The 20,656-nt window shown below is 42.6% G+C and overlaps 1 protein-coding gene across 1 annotated transcript in view; it reads left to right on the forward strand.

The window, feature by feature from the left end:
* ASTN2 (astrotactin 2) overlaps nt 1–20,656 on the forward strand; it is a 982,181-nt gene that overhangs the window by 528,239 nt on the left and 433,286 nt on the right. The window lies entirely within an intron of this gene.

Raw genomic sequence — 20,656 nt, forward strand, 5'->3', positions numbered from 1 at the left:
CCTCTTCCTCTGCCTTTTGTCTTCTGCTGTCTCCTTCAAATGCCACAAGACTAGCATCCCTTCTGGTCTGTCCATGTGAAAGTCAGCATCTTCACTCAACACTGTTCCCAAAAGCCTGAATCTTAGTCTGCTCTACTGACAAAACTCAGGAGTTGCTGAATCAAATCCAGATGCTCTGAATGAAAGTGTTTCATAACGGCTTGTAGATGATAGTTCTATTTATGCCATTGCCCTGTCTAGAAACCTCTGATGCCTGACCTGCATCAGTCTGCAAACCCAAGTAGACCTACCCTCATGGGCTACCTGGAAGAACTTTCAAGAGTTAGAAGAGCGTGGATAGTTTGTGAACAATTGATTTCTGCATCTTCAATCTCCATGCCACTTAGGAAAGCTGAGGGTGTACTTTCAGATTCCCAAGAGTAAGTACCTATTTGGCTTAATTGTCAGTTCACCTGCTCACCAATAAAGTCGGAGGAAAACAACACCTTAACTCAAAAATCTACAAGAATGTATCCAGTGTGTGTGTGTGAGGAAAGGGGGATGTGAATTTCCACAAACCCAAAACAGAGGTGTTGTTATCAGAAGAAAGGGACATGGATATTTATAAACAAATACAAGGGCTGTCCGCCATGTAGTCTCACTGCCGACTCCACACATCCAACCCAGTTAAATGCCACCTCTTCCTTAAAATTTCTGGTTTTGGGTTATATGGGGATATGCATTCATGCGTTTACATCAATATAATTTTTCTTGCCTTTTAAAAAATTAATATTATAACAAATTTTTTCCATATCATTAGTTATACCTGGAAATCACGATTTTAAACTTTCACAGGACATCTTGCTGTGGGAATGAACCATATGTTGATGATCATTTCCTCACTGTTAGATATATAGAACATTTTCATTTTGCCCCATTATAAACAATGCTGTGACGAACATCACTGTGCATATGTCATCATCTGCATTGCTCATTTTTCCTTTAGAATTGATTACTGTGATCACTTGGTCAACGTGTATGAACACTTCAAGAGTTTTGATACATTTTGCCAGATTGCTTTCCATAAATGTTGGCAAGTTATACTCCCACAGTGGAATACGAAAATAGCATTTCACTACACCCCCTTCAGCACTGAGAATTATCATTTGACAAGAATATTTGCCAACTTGATTGATGAAAATGAATACTTTTATTTTTTTAGGAGACAAGGTCTCTGTGTGTCACCCATGCTTCAGTACAGTGGCACAATCATAGCTCACTGCAGCCTTGAATTCCTGGGCTTAAGCGATCCTCCCGCCTTGGCCTCCCAGAGTGCTGGGATTACAGGAGTGAGCCACCATGGTCAGCCAATATCTTCTTGTCAAATAAGTACAAATTAAGACATAGGCAAGCTTTTGGGGAATAGTTTACACTCAAGAGTTTCATTTCCACCACCCCACTTTGATTGCAGTCTCCCAGTTTTTTGTTTTCTGCCTCCATACTCATGATGCTAATTCAAACATAATGACTGTTCTCAGTCCATGACCCTCTCTACCTCTCCTCCTCCTCCTTCTCCTTTTCTGCCCCCACTGTTGTCACCTTTTCCTTCTTTCTCGGTGTCATCACTGATCTTTAAAACAATAATATATTTATTTATCTTTTAACAAGTCTATTTAATCACAGGGTTCAAAATTTCAGATACAAAAAGACTGAAGTCTTTTAAAATCCATACAGTAACTTTCACTCTCTGAACCCAAACTGGAAGTAACCTCTTCCCTTTCTGAGCTCCTACAGGCCTCTCTAATAGTCTTTTTGCTATGTCTTTTCTACTCTGCAAGACTGCTGCTGGCCTTGTTGGGGACAGAAGCTATGGCTTACTCGTATCTGACAGCTAAGAGCGCAGGGTCAGAAAGAGTAGGTACTTAATAAATATCTTTGTAATAATAAATGGAATGATGGATGGATGGGTGGATGGATGGATGGATGAATGGATGGATGGATGAATGGATGGATGGATGAATGGATGGATGGATGGATGGATAATTCTTTTATTGTTCCAAAAGAAATTAGGAATCATTGCTTGAGGCACTGAATGCTTAACATTTTTACAATTATTGATGATCACTGGGTAATTACCTTGTGATTTTCACCACATAAAAAATCCATTCATTAAGTTGTGCTACAAATATTGTTGATGCTTCAAAACATCAAATAGTTCTTATCCAGCAAATGAATTTACTAGTGTTTAATTTCCATAACTCACTGTCTACTACTGAAATTTTTGCAAGTAGCTGACAGACTGAACACAGCCTGTTGCTGTCTATGATTTCCATTATGGAAACCAATTCTTTGTAGGCAGTGGAGGTGCCTTGTGTTTTACGTAAGCTGGAATCTTTTGGGAAATTGCACTTCCCGCTAACCTGTCAACACCATGCAAAGGCAGTAGCCACCCTAGGTGCAAACAGAGAAGTGCAGTAAAAGGGAATTCACACTGGTTGGATTTTTGCTTTATGCCCAGCAATGCATGTGGTGCTTTAAATGGCTTATCATTTTTTGTTTTAATATCAGTCCTGAGAGGTAGTTGCTATAGTCTCCACTTGACAAATAAGGAAGCTGAAGTCAGAGAGACCGGTGACCTTCAAGAGGTCACACAGTGAGGTACAAAGCAGAACTGGGATTCCAACTCAGATTCAACAAGTGGCATTCTGGGAGAAGAATGTGGACTTCAGAGTCAGAGGCAGTTGGATTCCTATTAGGGCTCCACTAGGAAATTATAGACTTTTAAATGACTCAGTTTCTTTATCTGAAAAATGGGGTAATGAGATCCACCTTGTGAACTAGAAAATGTCTATAAAACACATGTGACCGGGCCTGGTGAGCTCCCTTTTCTCCCACCTGTCCCACACTTTAATAATGGGCTCACTGGGTATTTATGCAACACAGCTTCCTCCTCCTCCTGTTCCACATTCTGTGACTCTGTTTGTGCTGTCCTCTAGCAGGCATCCTGTCTTTCTTTTTTCTTCCTTTTCTCCTCCTCATCATTATTTTTCTCATCTTTCTTCAAGATCCATGTGTGGCTACCTCTTCTAGAAAGCCTTCTCTAGCTAGCCCAGGAAGAGTTGTCGCTTCATTTTGAGGACCTCATGATGTCTTTATGCATCTATAATATGTGTCTACTCAGCTTCACAATGTAAATCTTTACTTGCTATCTCTGCCCCAGCTTGTGCCCTTCTTGAAGGCAGGGGTCATGTCTCAGCACCTGTGAGTACCAAGAATCTAGCATGAGAGCTAGCACCTAGTAAGTCCTTAAGAAATTTGGAAATTCATCCCCATCGTGGCACCTGTGGCAGTCATGGATGGCTGCAATAAACTTCTTTTGCCCTGAAAGGAACAGGAAGGGAGACCCAGAAGCGCCAGTATTTGCATATTTGCACAACGGACGTTGTCTTATTCATTTTACCCCGTTCTCCAGCCACCCTTGGAGGAAACATTGCCGCAATGTGTTCACAGATAAGGAAACTGAAGTTCTGAGGCAGGAGGTCATTTGCACAAAGGCAAATCCCTGAAAGCTTTTGTTTACTTACTTATTTATTTATTTTCTGAAAAACATGTCTGGTAATTCACCACATCACATGTGCCCCTTCAGGAAAGAGTTATTTTGGTGTGATGATAGTTCAGTTTTAATTTCCTGTCTTCCTATCAGGACCCAAGCTTCTGATTATATTCACAGTGACAGCTATACAGAGAGAAGCTTTTCCCAACGAAGTGTCATTGTCGGCAGCAGCTCTTAATTTAATCTGGGGTCTATGCTGGTGGTTCATGAAATTTCATGGGAAAATAATACATCTTTACTTTTGCCAGCCACTCATTGAAATTTAGCATTTCTTTCTATTACAAACTCGGGCAACAAACATAGGTGTGTTAGCAGCACCTGTGACTTTGTCACCAGTAGAAATTACTTATAGTTTTATATCATATTTCATTTGTTGTAAATGTCTTAAAATATATTTTTTGGCTCATCATTGCTTTGAATTTATGGCGATTACTATATCTGCTACTAGATAATTTTACTTAATATGTCAATAAAGGAACATGTAGATTATGTTACAATTGATTTTTAAATACATTTTGATAAATGGTTTATTTTAGAATGCCTTTTCATTTGATTTTATCCATATAAAAACATGACTCTAAGTTGTGGTCCATAGGCTTTATAGGCTTTACCAGACTGGAAAACAGGTCCTGACACCAAGTGAAGAATCCCTGTTCTCAGGGCTTGAGTCATTTTTAGGATTGGTGAAAAGCAGGCTATTGTTAGTAACAATTACTGTAACAATACAAGCAAGTGTATTGGTCTTCATTGTGGACTCAGTGCTTTGCAGTATTTCATGTGTTTTTATTCACTCATTTGTCCAATACAAATTGGGGTGTCTGCACAGTGTTCCAGGCACTGTTTAAGGCACTAGACTTCAGTGAGCATGACAGAGCCCTTGCCTTCATGGAGATTGTATTATCTAATGTAATCCTCATGAAACCTAAGAATTAGGTATTATAATCGACGATTTATGTATGAGGAAGCTGAGACTCAGAGAGGTTGAATAAGTTGTTAGGTTTCTCTGCAAATGAGCAGCAGGGCCTGGGTGTGTGAGCCCAGGGCTGGTTCCTCATAATAACACAGTCCCTTGATTTCCTTAGGTTCAAAACAATTCTCATTCTTGCTCTCTCTGTGTCTCTGTCCCTGTCTCTGTCTTTGTCTCTCTCTCCAATCTTGTATTTTCACCTTATTTCTGAAAGTGAAATTGACAATTGGAAGCAGTTGTCGGCCTTCTTGGGAAGCCACATTACATTATTAGAAATTGGAGCTGGAAGAGCCCTTAGAGATCACCCCATCATTGTAGAAATGTAGAATCTGAGGCCCAGAGAGGGTAGAGGATCACCCAGAGACACACAGCAGAGGGAGGCTAAGCTGGACCCTGATACTATACCTGAGCCTCCAGGCCAGTGCTCTTCCTTCTAGAAGTCACAGCCCCATTTACTGTCTAATGCTGGGCTCTCCTGGCTGGCGGCAACCCCCTCTGCCATCCAGATCACCAGTCTCTCATGCACCTGAGCAGTGGGGCACACCCTGAGTCTGGGGAAGGTGCTGGCTTTCTGAGCAGTCATATCTGAGACCCCAGGACTTCCCATCTTAATGAGTTGCTTCTGTCTGAGATGAGAGCTGGGAGGAGCCCTCAGTGACTCCATGTGGGTAATTTATGAATTAATAATCCTCAAGTTTCAGCATTTGCCACTGAAACTTTTTTGTTTCTTTTTCAAAATAAGGATGAGATTTGCAAAGGGTAGGAGAAAGGGGTGGGTGAAGAGGAGAATTTCTTTTTTAAAAAAATTAAGTTCCAGAATACATGTACAAGACGTGCAGATTTATTACATAGTTAAACCTGTGCCATAGTGTTTTGCTGCACCTATCAACCCATCACCTGAGTATTAAGCCCCACATGTATTAGCTATTTATGCTGATGCTCTCCCTCCCCCAGCCTCCTGACAGGACCCAGTGTGTGTTGTTCCCCTCCCTATGTCCATGTGCTCTCATGGTTCAGCTCCCATTTACAAGTGAGAACATGCAGTGTTTAGTTTTCTGTTCCTGCGTTAGTTTGCTGAGGATAATGGGTTCCACCTGCAACTGTGTCCCTGCAAAGGACATGACCTTTCTTTTTATGGCTGCATAGCATTCCATGGTGTATATGTACCACATTTTCTTTACTCAGTCTGGCATGATGGGCATTTGGGTTGATTCCATGTTTTTGCTATTGAGAATAGTGCTGCAGGCCGGGCACGGTGGCTCAAGCCTGTAATCCCAGCACTTTGGGAGGCCGAGACAGGCGGATCACGAGGTCAGGAGATCGAGACCATCCTGGCTAACACGGTGAAACCCCGTCTCTACTAAAAAATACAAAAAACTAGCCGGGCGAGGTGGCGGGCGCCTGTAGTCCCAGCTACTCCGGAGGCTGAGGCAGGAGAATGGCGTAAACCCAGGAGGCGGAGCTTGCAGTGAGCTGAGATCCGGCCACTGCACTCCAGCCTGGGCGACAGAGCAAGACTCTGTCTCAAAAAAAAAAAAAAAAAAAAAAAAGTGCTGCAATGAACACACACATGCATGTATCTTTATAATGGAAAGACTTATATTCCTTTAGGTATATACCCAGTAATAGGGGGTCAAATGATATTTCTAGTTCTAGATCCTTGAGGAATTGCCATACTGTCTACACAATGGATGAGCTAATTTGCATTCCCTCCAATAGTGTAAAAGTGTTAATATTTCTCCACAGCTTCGCCAGCATCTGTTGTTGCTTGACTTTTTAATAACTGCCATTCAGATTGGCATGAGATGGTATCTCACTGTGGTTTAGATTTGCATTTCTCTAACGATCAGTGATGTTGAGATTTTTTTCATATGCTTGTTGGCTGCTTAAATGTCTTCTTTTGAGAAGTGTCTGTTCATGTCCTTTGCCTACTTTTTAATGGGATCCTTTGTTTTGTTCTTATAAATTTGTTTAAGTGAAGAAGAGAATTTCTATGACTAAGTAGTCAGAACAAGCACAGGGAGGAGAAGATGGCTTTTTTGCCAGAGGAATGATGGTCTCTGCAATCAGATGGACTCCATGGTCACTGTGCATGGTGGGGGTGGGAGTGGAGGACACACATCGTCACAGCTCTCCTGGGACAGCCTGGGCCTGATGGAACCCCACCAGATCACAGGCTGTTTTGGTTTCAGGACCTGATATTTTCCAGGGAGATCTGCCTCACTGCACACTCCCATTCCCAAATCCCTAGATTAGCTTGGTCCCTCTGCCATATGATCTTATAGTATTCAGTATTTTTAAAGCATCTATCACAGTTTGTAATTATAAATTTAGGTATAGATAGGGGCATAGGCATAGATGTATAGATATAGAAATATAGATATACATCTATAAATAAATACAGATATAACAGACATAGCCATAGCCATAGACACAGACACACATATTGATATTAAGGCAGGTATTCGTTGAGTGACTGTTTCAATAACTACCTGTGTTGAAAACAAGTGCTCGGCATAGCCAAAAGAAACCCACGCTTAGACAGAAAATTTCCCAGCAAGGCATGTTTACTTCTGCAGAAGGCTGCTGCTTGTGCTGGTTACAATCACAACAGCACACTGAACAAAGGAGAGAAGGGGTTTTTAACCCTAATGCAGTTCCTGTTTGTGTGTCCTTCCCCTATTGGCTGGGGTTGGACCGCACAATCTAAGCTGATCCCAGTTGGCTGAGACTTAAACTTTTCCAAATAGGGTAGATGCGCGATTTGTGAAAAAAGAAGGGGATAGGTTTGGTTTACAATTTATGACCAGAAAGTTGAGTCTTTGAAGAGGAACTTACTTGTCCCAACTACTGTAAGCCTTAGAGGGACAAAACCCATGTTCCTTTTGCTCTTTTCTGTATACAGGCACACCTCAGAGATATTGTGTGTTAGGTACCAGAACACAGTAACAAAGCAAATATCACAATAAAGTGAACTACACAAATACTTTTGTTTCCTAGTGCATATAAAAGTTATTTTTTACTCTATAGTTTATTAAGTGTACAATTGCATCATGTTTAAAGCATAATGTACATACCTTAATTAAGAAATACTTTATTGCTTTAAAAAAGAAAAAAAAAAAAGCTAATGGTCATCTGAATCTTCAGTGAGCCATAATCATTTTGCCGGTGCAGGGTATTGCTTCAATGTTGACAGCGGCTCACTGATCAGGGTGGTAGTTACTGAAGGCTGAAGTGGCTGTGGCAATTTCTTAAAATAAGACAACAGTGAAGTTTGCTATAACAATTGATTCTTCTTTTCACAAAAGATTTTGCTGTAGCATGTGATGTAGTCTGATAGCATTTTACCCACAGAACTCTTTTTGAAAGTGAATTTTTTCAATTCCTTCAAACCCTGCCACTGCATTATCCACCAAGTTTATGTAATATTTTAAATCTTTTGTTCTTATTTCAACAGTATTCATAGCATCTTAACCAGGAGTAGTTTACAACTCAAGAAACCACTTTTCTTTGCTCGTCCACAAGAAGCAACTTCTCATTAGTTTTATCATGAGATTGTGGCAATTCAGTCACATCTTCAAGCTCTACCTCTAATTCTAGTTCTCTTGCAATTTTCATATCTGTAGTTGTTACCTCCACTGAAGCCTTGAACCCCTCAAAGTCATTCATGAGGGTTGGAATCAACTTCTTCCAAACTCCTGCTAATATTGATATTTTGACGTCCTCTCATAAATCAGAAATGTTTCTGATGGCATCTAAGATGGGGAATCCTTTCCAGACAATTTTCAATTTATTTTACCCAGATGCATCAGAAAAATCACTATCTATGACAACTATAACCTTACAAAATGTATTTCTTAAATAATACGACTTGAAATTATTTCTTCATGAATGGGCTGCAAAAAGAATGCTGTGTTATCAGGCATGAAAACAACATTAACCTCTTATGCATTTCCATCACAGCTTTTTCTGAGCAGGAGTTCTCAACAGTGGGCTTAAAATATTCAGTAAACCATGCTGTAAACAGATGTGCTGTCATTCAGGCTTTGCTGTTCTATTTATAGAGCACAGGCAGAGTAGATTTAGCATAATTCTTAAGGGTCCTAGGATTTTTATAATGGTAAATGAGTATTGGCTTCAACAGCTGCATTAACCCCTAATGAGAGAGGCAGCCTGTCCTTTGCGTCTTTGAAGCCAGGCTTCTCCTCTCTAGCAATGAAAGTCCTAAATGGCATCTTCTTCCAATACAAGGCTGTTTCATCTACATTGAAAATCTGTTGTTGAACATAGTCACTTTCATTAATTATGTTAACTAGATGTTTTTGATAACTTGCTGCAGCTTCTATTAATACATCAGAACTTGCTGCTTCTCCTTACTTACACTTTTATGCTATGGAGATGGCTTCCTTTCTTAAAACTTATGAATCAATCTCTGCCTAAACTTTTCTTCCACAGCTTCCTCACCTCTCTCAGACTTCATAGAATTGAAAAGAATTAGGACTGTGCCCTAGTTTGGGCTTAAGGGAATATTGTAGCTGGTTTAATTTATCCACACCTCTGAAACATTCTCCATAACAGAAATAAAACTGTTTCACTTTCTTATCATTTGTGTCTTCACAGAAGTAGCACTTCTATTTTCCTTTAAGAACTTTTTCTTTGCATTCACAACTTGCCTAACTGGTGCAAGAGGCCTAGCTTTTAGTCAATCTTGGCTTTCCGCATACCTTCCTCACTAAACTTAATCATGTCTAGCTTATGATTTAAAGTGAGAGATGTGTGACTCTTCCTTGCATTTGAACACTTACAGGAAATTATAGGGTTATTAATTGGCCTGATTTCAATATTGTTGTATCTCAGCGAACAGGGAGGCCTTACGTTTACCGAGTAAGTTGGCCGCCTTATATGAGCGCAATGAGGGCTCCCCAAAACAATTACAATGGGAACATCAAAGACCTTTGATCACAGATCACCATAACCGATATAATAATAACACAATTTTGAAATATTGTGAGAATTACCAAAATCTGACGCATAGACATGAAGTGAGCACTTTCTGTTGTAAAAATGGCACTGATAGACTTGCTTGATGTAGGGTGGCCACCGACCTTCAATTTTTAAGAAATAATATCTGCAATGAACAATAACGTGAGGCGCAATAAAATGAGGCTGTGTCTATACCCACCCTACAACTCCAGGGATGAGTGCTGGGTAAATATTTGTTAAATGCACAAACTCATTTCCAAAACACAACGGCCTTTTATTGAGGATCTTTATTTGTTTGAGCCTGGTGATAAGAGACTTTCATATTTTTTAACTCTTTGAATTCTGACCCACAATTCTGTGAGTTGAATATTATTGCCTCCATCACACAGATGTACAACGGACATTACAATCATTTTCTCTTTGTTCTAAAGACTGCACAGCTGATGGGCCTTATTGTGCCCTCCTTCTCTTCCTTCAACACCTGTCCTTATTCAGCGAACAGCTGCAGCAGGCCCAGTGCACTGAGGGATGTGACTGAGGAGGACTCTAGGCATGCAGGAAGCTTACAGGCTACTCAGAGGCACAAGACAGTCACAGGAAGTTATGAGACCACTCTGAACAGCAATATATATATCTCAACCCAAATTAGTGCAAACCACAATTGCTAGAGGAAGGAGAATGTTAAGTGTCAGCTAAAACACCAGTCCCAGAATCTCTGGGTGGAAAGAACTCTTAAAGAGAAAGGCAGGACACTAAAGAGTCCGAAGTCAGATACAGCCGCAGTGAAACCCAGCTCTGTCACATGGACTCACTGCCAGTCCTCTCACCTTTGTAAATGCCAAGTCCTGCACGTGAGTGTGTACATTTCTTTTCAAATTGAAAAAATAAAAAACAAAAAACCAGATGTATTAGTTTGTGTTTGTATGCTATAAAGAACTACCTGAGACTGGGTAATTTATAAAGATAAGAGGTTTCACTGGGTCGGTGTTCCACAGTCTGTACAGGAAGCATGGCTGGGAAGGCCTCAGGAAACTGAGTAACATGGTAGAAGGGGAAGGGGGAGCAGACATGTCCTACATGGCCAGAACAGCTGGAAGAGAGTGAAGGAGCAAGTGCTACACACGTTTGCACAACCAGATCTCGTGAGAATTCACTCACTACCACGAGAACCTCAGTGGGGAAGTACACTGCCTCCCCGCTCTGCCATATCCAGTCACCTCCCACCTGGCTCCTCCTCCAACATTGAGGATTACAATTCAACCTGACATTTGGGTGGGGACACAGAGCCAAACCATATCAACAGGGATAATAGCACAATCCCATTAAGCCAAAGTTCTCGTGTCACAAATTCTCAGTAGATATTAGCCCTTGTGAGTGTTGTTATCACCATAATATTGTACACCCTCTCCCCTGGAGGCCTGATTCCTTCCACAACTATCCCAGGAAAATGGCCATCCCTCCTCAGTATGCATTCCTGAAGGCTGGAGCAGTAAATTGGAAGAGAGTGTTCCCTTGCTGAATATCTCTGGCTTTGGAAAAGTTCAAATCTACTTCACTGTAGCTTGTGCCACTTCACCCTATCCCTCCCCTGGAAGGTGTTTTTCAAGAAATCCTTATAAAGCAGTCACCATGTGCCAGGCACTGTCCTAATGTTTTACCTACATTATCCATAACAGGTCTCAAAACAGCCTCAAAATGGTGCCTGAGTTTCTTTCTCCTATGAAATGGGGATGTATCATTTACATCACTGTATTTTTGGGGAGGATTAAGTGAGTTGATACATGTAGTGCTTAAACCATTTATTGGCACAGTATGAATGCACAATCAGCATTAACTATTATTGCCATAATGATTTGTGTAAACTATTCATCTATGGTATTACTCTAAATAAAAGCAGGATCTGCTTTTAAATTTTTGGGTGGCAGTCCATAGCTTCCAGGGTAAAGTCCAGAATCACCATGGCCTGGCACACAGGAATCTTCTCTAGCCTGGCTCCTGGCACTCCTGCTGTTTCAGCCTTTGCCATATCTCACCTCCTCCTTGACAGTTCAGCATTTCTGCATCTCTTGAAGCCTCTCAATCAGGGTATTCCCTCTCCTACCTCTAGGCCTTAGCATATTCTTTTCCTCTGCCTAGAATTTATTTTCATCCCACTCTATTTATCCCCCTTTACCTAATTTCCACCCATCCTTTATGTCTCAGGCTCTACATTACCTCCTCCAAAAAGCCTTCTCTGAGCTCCTACTTCCAAGGTCTGGCAAGAGAGAGAGTCATCTCTTTGATTCTGTGGCCTCACTTATCTTGCTAAGTTAGTATTTATCTTCCTGCCTAGCACACGCCATGTCACATCCATTCCTATGTCCCCCAGGAACCCAGCCGAGTGCCCAGAACAAGCCCAGCACCAGTGAAACATTTTTAACTGAGTAATGGACCATATGGGTCTCAGATCTTTCATCCCTTCTCCTACGTTGAGCTTCTCAACATTCTCAAGGCATGGTTCTTGCATCTTTGAGGGACTTTCTGGTACTATTAATTATCATCAGTTGTTAGGCACTTACTGTGTGCCAGGCATTTGAACACATTTGCTCTAATCTATTACTCATGCTACCTCTGCTAGTTAGGTATTAATATCCCCATTACAGATGAGAAAATTGAGGCTCAGGGTTTAAGAGACTTGCCCAAGGTCTCTGGATCACCTGAGGTCAGGAGTTCAAAACCAGCCTGGTCAATATGGTGAAACCCCATCTCTACTAAAAATACAAAAATTAATCTGGAGTGGTAGCACATGCTGTAGTCCCAGCGACTTGGGAGGCTGAGGCAGGAGAATCGCTTGAACCCAGGAGGCGGAGGTTGCAGTGAGCCGAGACCGCGTCATTGCACTCCAGCCTGGATGACAGCGTGAGACTCCGTCTCAAAAAGAAGAGGCTTACCCAAGGTCTCATAATGAATGAAGCTGGGATTCCATCTCAGGGCAGTCTGACTCCAGACAAACTTGCCCTCTTGTCTATTATTCTACACTGTGGCTCATGCTATTAGGGGCTGAGAAGGCTCCCTAAATCCCAGGGCAGGGGGAGCCGTAAGATATATGAAAACATGTATCAACATAAACACCTGTATATGAATGTTCATAGCAGCATTATTCATAGTAACTGAAAAGTGGAAACAACCAAAATGTCCATCAGCTAATGATGGATGAATATAATGTGGAATATCTATATAATGGAATATCATTTGGCAATACAAAAGGAATGAAGTAGTGATACATGCTGAAACATGGATGAACCTTGAAAACACTATGCTAACTGAAAGCAGCCAGTCACAAAAGACTACAGATTATATGACTTAATTTACATGAAGTGTTCGGAGTTGGTAAATCTGTAAAGACAGAAGATTTGTGGTTTCCCAATACTAGGGGCATTGGGAGGAAGTAGGCAGGGACTCATAATAGAGGCAGGGTTTCTTTTTGAGTTGATGAAAATATTTAAATATTGATCACTTAAACTGTACCCTGCTTAACTGTACACTTTAAGTAGGTAAATCATATGGTATGTGAATTATATCCATCAAAGCTTTCTTTCTTTAAAATAAAAAAAAATAAACTGAGCTGGAATTTTTTTTTTTTTTTTTTGGAGGATGGAGTCTCGCTTTGTTGCCCAGGCAGGAGTGCAGTGGTGTGACTTCGGCTCACTGCAACCTCCGCCTCCCTGGTTCAAGCGATTCTTCTGCCTCAGCCTCCTGAGTAGCTTGAACTACAGGCACCCACCACCATGCCCAGCTAATTTTTTGTAGTTTTAGTAGAGATGGGGTTTCACCATGTTAGCCAGGATGGTCTCAATCTCCTGAGCTTGTGATCTGTCTGCCTCAGCCTCCCAATGTGCTGAGATTACAGGTGTGAGGCACTGTGCCCACCAGGAGCTTGATTTTTATCAGTACGTTGTCTTAGGTTCCTCCTTCCCAGGGAGCTCAGGAAACAAGGTTGCCGGCTATTACCAGAGAATGATTAATCTGCATCAGTGGGGGACTTGTCACTGTCTTGGCTTGGCATCATCCATTCACATCTCTCTATGAGTGACACAGACCTTTCCTGGTATTTATTAACAGCAGGCCATGTCAGCATCTGTTCCCAGCGACCCTGCCTAATGCTCACCCTGAGTGGGGCTTGGGCTGACTCAGCCAAATGGAATCCAGGTGATGCATTTGTTCTTGACCAGTCAGGTAATGAGGGGATGGCTGTCTCACCCAGTCTGGTGGGGTCTGGCTATCTCCATTTTGGAACCAGTATTAACAGAAAAAATAATAATTTGTATGTCAGAGATAGAAAGATGTTTGGAACCTTTTGCACAATGTCTGAGTTATATAGGAATAGAAACAGGTGCTGGGAGGCCAAAGAAAAGCCATAATAATAATCAGCTCAGTACGTGGCATGCAGCAGGTACTCAGATATTTTTTGAATGAATAAACAATGAATACGTTTGCATTAGGTTTTAGGGTTTGGAAAACACATTTCTATATCGTGTTATTATATCCTCATAATCATCTACAGAGTTGAGAGTGAGACAGATATTGTTCCCATTTTACAGATGAGAAGGCTGAGTTTCAGAAGATTCATGTAGGAGAAAGAATGTGAAGTTGGACCTACCTGGGTTCAAATCCTAACTCCAACACTCACTTCAGGGTTTTCACATCTAAAACAGAGAATAATTCGTTCATCTGGCTGTGTCTTTCTGTAAATACAGGTTTTTTTTTTGTTTTTTTTTGTTTTTTTTTTTGAGACAAGGTCTCACTGTGTCACACGGGTTGGAGTGCAGTAGCATGCTCACAGCTTACTGAATCCTTAACCCCCACCTCCCCAAACTTGGCCAGGCTCAAGCAGTCCTCCCACCTCAGCCTCCTGAGTAACTGGTACTACAGGCACACATCACCACACCTGGCTAATTAAAAAAAAAAAATTATAGAAATGGGATCCCACTCTGTTGCCCAGGCTGGTCTTGAACTCCTGAGCTCAAGCTATCCTCCCATCTCAGCCTCTCAAAGAGCTGGGATTACGGGCATGAGCCACTACACCTGTCTTTAATACAGTTTTATTGAAACATAGCTACATTCATTCTTTTGTGTATTGTCTATGATTGTTTGTGTATTACAAAAGCAGAGTTGAATGATTGGGACAGAGACTGTATGGCCTGCAAAGCCTGAGATCTTTACTATCTAGCCCTGTACAGAAAAGTTTGCCGAGCTCTGTTCTGTAGAGTGGTTGAAAACCCTCCACACAGTTCCTGGACTGTGGTAGGTATTTAATTGAAATTAGTCTTTTCTCCTTCCAAATAAAGGCACAGATAATATGGAGAGTGACTTCATCATGATCTTTTCTCTAAGATTTTTCAAACCTTGTAAGGACCACAATGAAACATGAAGTATCTAGAGTGAGAAGAGCCAGTGCAGTGTTAGGAGCAGTTTGATAAGAGTCAAGGACTGAGGTGTTTTATTTAGTCCTGGCTCTGTCCTACCAAGCAAATGTGGGCACATTCCCCTGTGCCTGGTGGAACTGCATGAATTGTGTCCCCACAAAATTTGTGTTCACCAGAACTTCAGAATGTAGCCTTATTTAGAAATAAGGCCTTTGCAGATATAACTAAGAAAAGGTTATAACAGATTAAGGTGGACCCTAAACCCAACTAATGGTGTCATTTTTTTTCTTGCTTTTCTTTTTTTTTCTTTTTTTGAGACGGAGTCTTGCTCGTCGCCCAGGCTAGAGTGCAATGTTGTGATCTCAGCTCACTGCAAGCTCCGCCTCCTGGGTTCAACAGATTCTCCTGTTTCAGCCTCCCCAGTAGCTGGGATTACAGGCACCCGCCACCACGCCCTGCTAATTATTGTATTTTTAGTAGAGATGGGGTTTCATCATGTTGGTCAGGCTGGTCTCGAACTCCTGACCTCAGGTGATCCACCTGCCTCAGCCTCCCAAAGTGCTGGGATTACAGGTGTGAGCCACCGCGCCCAGCCCAATGGTGTCATTTTAAGAAGAGGAGAGAACACACACACACAGGCAAGAAGGCCATGTGATGATGGGGACAGAGGAAGGAGTCCTGAAGCTGCCAGTCAAGGAAAGCTAAGCATGGCCAGGAGCCATGGGAGGCTCTGAAGAGGCAAGGAAGGATTCTCTCCTTGAGCCTACAGAGGGACCAGGGCTCTACCAAACCTTGATTTTGGACTTCTGGCCTTCAGAATGGCGAGAGAATAAATTTCTGTTGTTTTAAGTGAGCTGGTTCATGGTAATTGTTATGGCCCTTCTAGTAAACTTAAACACTGTGCTTTCCCCTTCTGTTCCTGCATGGATTGAGGCTATTGTGGATCACATGCATGACCCAGGAATCAGGTTATGGGAAGTAGATAAAGACCGCCCAGGCTTTGCCCATTCTGTCCTCCTCTGCTAAGACAGAGAGATTGAACACAGATTCTTACTGGCCTTACTGTTAGGAGGGCTCTGACTTGCCCAAGACACAGAGTAAGTCGTTGAAGTTTAACTCAGGTAGCTCAGGACTTGAGGTCACGCAGATTCGAGTGCACAGCCTGGCCTCACTGCATCACGCCATTGAGAACCGCAACAAGTGACATAACTTCCCTAAGACCCTGTTTCTCCTGCTGCACATTGGGTATAAAACTGTCATTTCTAGGGCTCCTGTGAAAATCACAGATAATATTACAGGAAGGAAACCTAGTACCATGCCTAGCACATAGCAGGTGCCCAGGAAATCCTAACTAATGAAGAGGATATTGATAATTTTGGTGATTGCTGGCAAAAGTGGGATTCTCACCCTGGTCTCCTGATGCCCCAGGGCAGTGTCCATCAGTCCAGCCTATCTCCGCCCCCAGTGCTCTTCCATTCATCTCTTTGCTGCCCCCCCCACCCCGCCCCCAGATTGGGGCAGCTCTAAGATCCCACAGACCCTAAACTCTGGGCTCCACAAGCCAGATGAAGGATTGAGCCACAGAGTTAAGAAAACGCCAGTGTCTGCTTTAAGCTCTTTTTCTGTCTTGTGGTCAGATTCTTCATTCCCTAGCCTGACACAATCACTTCTCTTGACTTGGTAATGGCCCCTGTGTCAGGTCTGTGTGTTTTAAGTAATGTTCCCCTCATGTAACTGATGTCTATGCAGAATCAATCCTTTTAAACGCGGACAGCCTTTGTATTTTTATAACTTGTACTGTCTCTAGGCTCCACAGAAAGGTGACATGTTTTTGCTTGTTTTTCTCTTCCCTTTCCTTGTTTCTTGGTTGTTGTCCGGCTCTGCTCTCCATGGTTCTGTGTTTTCTTCTCTTTTCTTTTTCTTTTTCTGAGACAGAGCCTCACTCTGTCTCCTAGGCTGGAGTGCTGTGGTGCCATCTCGGCTCACTGCAACCTCTGCCTGCTGGGTTCAAGCGATTCTCTTGCCTCAGCCTCCTGAGTAGCTGGGACGACAGGCGCGAGCCACCACGCGCGACTATTTTTTGTATTTTTAATAGAAACGGACTTTCACCATGTTGGCCAGGCTGGTCTCGTACTCCTGACCTCAAGTGATCCGCCCACCTCAGCCTCCCAAAGTGCTAGGATTACAGGCATGAGCCACCATGCCCGGCCTGTTTTCTTTCTCACTCATTGTCTTTCTCTTCCCTTTCATTCTGTCTTTTCTGCATTTGTCTCCTCCTGCTCCCTTTTCTCACGCCCCCTCCCACCTTCTCTCCCTCTCCTCAGCACACTTACTCATTTGTTCTGTTTACCTTGAGGCTGTCTCCTCTTTTCATCTGTTTCTTATGCCTCTGTTCCTCTCTTTGCTTTCTGTTTCCAATTCTAACTTTTCATTTTTATCTTTTCACATTCTTTCTCTCCTCTATTTGCCTTTCTTTTCCTCTCTGTCTCTATGACCTGTGTCCCTCTATAACTCTCTATCTCTCTGTCTGTCCATCTATACCTTTAGATCCCTTTATCTGTTTCCAGGTGACTGTATGTGTTTCTGTCTCTCTGTGTCCCTTCTCAGCAGTTTCTCTATTTGTTTGTCTCTTGTTCTCTCACTTTCTCAGGTCCCTCTGTCTTTTTTTTTTTTTTTTTTTTTTTTTTGAGATGGACTCTTGCTCTGTCACCTAGGCTAGAGTGCAATGGCACAATCTCGGCTCACTGCAACCTCTGCCTCCCGGGTTCAAGCAATTCTCCTGCCTCAGCCTCCTGAGTAGCTGGGATGACAGGAACATGCCACCATGCCCGGCTAATCTTTTATATTTTTAGTAGAGATGAGGTTTCACCATGTCAGCCAGGATAGTCCTGATCTCCTGACCTAGCCCGCCTAGGCCTCCCAAAGTGCTGGGATTACAGGCGTGAGCCACCATGCCCAGCCAGGTCCCTCTGCCTTATCTCCTCCTCTTACTTTCCATTTCTTCTTCTCCCTTCTAGGGTGGTAATATTTTAATAGGCTTAATGTCTTCCCAGGATCCTCAACTCTCTTCGTGATTCAAAAGTGGCAAGTCTCCCCAGAGGTTCGTTTCAGGAACTATTAATTCTCCTCTCCCATAAACCTGTCACCTTGCTACATACAAAGTTAGGAAGCAAAGGATAATCCTGGCAGCGCCTCACCCTTCTCCTTTGTCCCTGTGCTGCATCCCTGAAGAGGAAGGATTTGGAACGGGGACCCAGAGTTGGGGAAACAGAGAAGACTGCCCTGCTGAGGAGGTTCTTAGTAAAACTACTCATTGGTGAAGACTGCGTCTAAGCCTTTGGGAGTTTTCTGTGTTTCATTTGAAAACGTTTACCTAGCACAGGTTCCTTCCAGGCCCCTGGAGGGCTAAAGAGAAATGAATAAATCCTGAGCCTTTTCCTTTAAAAGCTTATAGTCTCTCTGGGAGACTGTGAAGCTGATAATTAAGATCAATAAGTTAAAAGATTTAGCCAATATGCTCACAGGGAAAAGGAATTAATTCTAGTAGGGGGAAGCAGAGAAGGTTTCATAAAGGTGGTAACATAAAGCTACTGTGTAGTTCGGGAGTCAGGACCTTGCCTAATGTCACTGCCGTGTCCCCAGCACCTAGTATTGTGCCTGGTACATGGTGAGCACTCAGTAAGCTTGTATAATAAATGAATGAATGAATGAATGAATGTGAAGGGTTTTCAAAGACAAAGATTGTTAGGATTTCATCAGGTAAGCATTTGGAAATGGGCATCCCAGGCAGAAGGAAGAGCATGATTAGGGATGGAGAGAGGTGCCTGCAGGTACCACACCCAGATACCTTCTTCAGGGCCAGCCCACCCACCCACCAGCTGTGGCTGTCAGTGACTAGGCATTGCCTTCAGCCTCAGGGAACTGGCTTATCCAAGTGTATCCCATTCCAGACAGCAGCCCCCACCAATGACTGGCTACTGTGGGGATGCAAAGGCCTGGATTCCTTGCCCTAATTCAGGACATCCATAAAGGGCCTTCTCAGCTCCAGAGCTCCCTGCAGGATCAACTGATGCTTCAGACCTGCATTGTAGGTCAGTCTCTCCCTTTACCAAATCCTGCCTTGTTTGCTTGCCATTTATTTTTTATTTTTTATTTTATTGTGAGACAGGGTTTTCATCATGGCTCATTGTAGCTCAAGAGATCCTCTCACCTCAGCCTCCTGAGTAGCTGGGACCACAGGCATGCTCCTCTAAACCCTGCTAATTTCAAAAAAACTTTTGTAAAGACAGGGTTTTGCCACGTTTTCTAAGCTGGTCTTGAACTCCTGGGCTCAAGTAAGCCTCCTTCCTAGGCCTCCCAAAGTGCTGGGATTACAAGCGTGAGCCACCATGCCCAGCCCTTCCTCGCCTTCTACAGATGCATCTCCCAAGAGGGCTCGTCAATAAACCTCCCGCATGTAACTTTCCAGTTTAGAACCTGTTTTCAGAGATTCTGTGTTCAGGGAATGAGACGAAGCCTGTACCTAGTGGATAGAGATATGAGGAGAGGGTCATTGGGGCTGGACAGGTAACCAGGGACCAGATTATGAAGTCCGAATGTCAGAGAAGTTAATTTATATTTTTTCTCCAAGTACTGGGAAGCTATCGATCAGAGGAGTATCTAATTAGAGCTGGGATTTACCAAGTTCACTGACAGTCAGTATGAAAGATGGGACAGAAGGGGTAAGACTGGAGGCAGGAAATGAATTAGGAGTTTCAAACCTGCTCCAAGCCTGAGTTGGAGAAGAGTGGAAGAAGCTATGCAAGATGGTGCAGAGATACCCCCTCTAGTGTGTGCTAGCCTCTTCCTGCTTCATTTCCCTTGCTTCACAGCTCTGGACTTCATGAGGCACAGACCAGGGAAGGATATGTGCTTCTTCTCACTGCTCATGGTGCTCCTTTAAAATCTCCTGTAAGTGTGGAAATCACATACCCCAGTGCAAGTGTATCTCTTATTTCGGGCCCTTTCTGCAGAAGACAGCATCAGAAGCTCCCATCTGTATCCTCCATTGTAGAGAATTCCATCTCATAAAATTTTGGCAGATCCATGGATTACGGTATCAAGTCTAGTCTTATCTTTTAAGAACCTCATTTGGGAGGAATCATGTATTTCCCTGGAATCCCATGACCTTTCCAACAACAGTTGCTGACAGTCTCGATGGTGTGACTTATACACAATAGTCTGAAAAATAAGGATCTAGGGCCCTAGAGGGTCAGATTCCTGTGTTTATGTCTTGGCTCTGCTGTTTATAGACTGTTGGCTTTGGAGTCAGTCCCACAATCTTTCATGGTTTCAATTTTATATTCACAAAGTTGGAATAATAGGAATGTGCCCAATTGCAGAGTTGCTATAGGGAGCTCTGAAATCTGTAGAAACAGGTAGGATGCAAGCTAAGAGGTAGTGAGAAGAGCCTTCTCTTTGGACTCAGCTGGAAGTTAATACAAACTTCACTTCTGTCACATTGTAAGCTGCTGGCCTTCAGCAAGATACTTCACCTTGCTAAGCCACAGTTCACTTATGGTAAAGTGTACATCTCATGACTGCCTCCAAGAATCATAAGTATTAATGAAATAAAGAGTATAGAGTTCTAGGCGCATTTCTCTGTATCACAACTTGACAAGCACCGTGTCATATGATGGTATACCTGTTGTTGTTTCCTTTTTGTAATAT

This window comes from Colobus angolensis, unplaced genomic scaffold, assembly GCF_000951035.1.
Source record: "Colobus angolensis palliatus isolate OR3802 unplaced genomic scaffold, Cang.pa_1.0 Scaffold301, whole genome shotgun sequence".
NCBI classification, from domain to species: Eukaryota; Metazoa; Chordata; class Mammalia; order Primates; family Cercopithecidae; genus Colobus; species Colobus angolensis.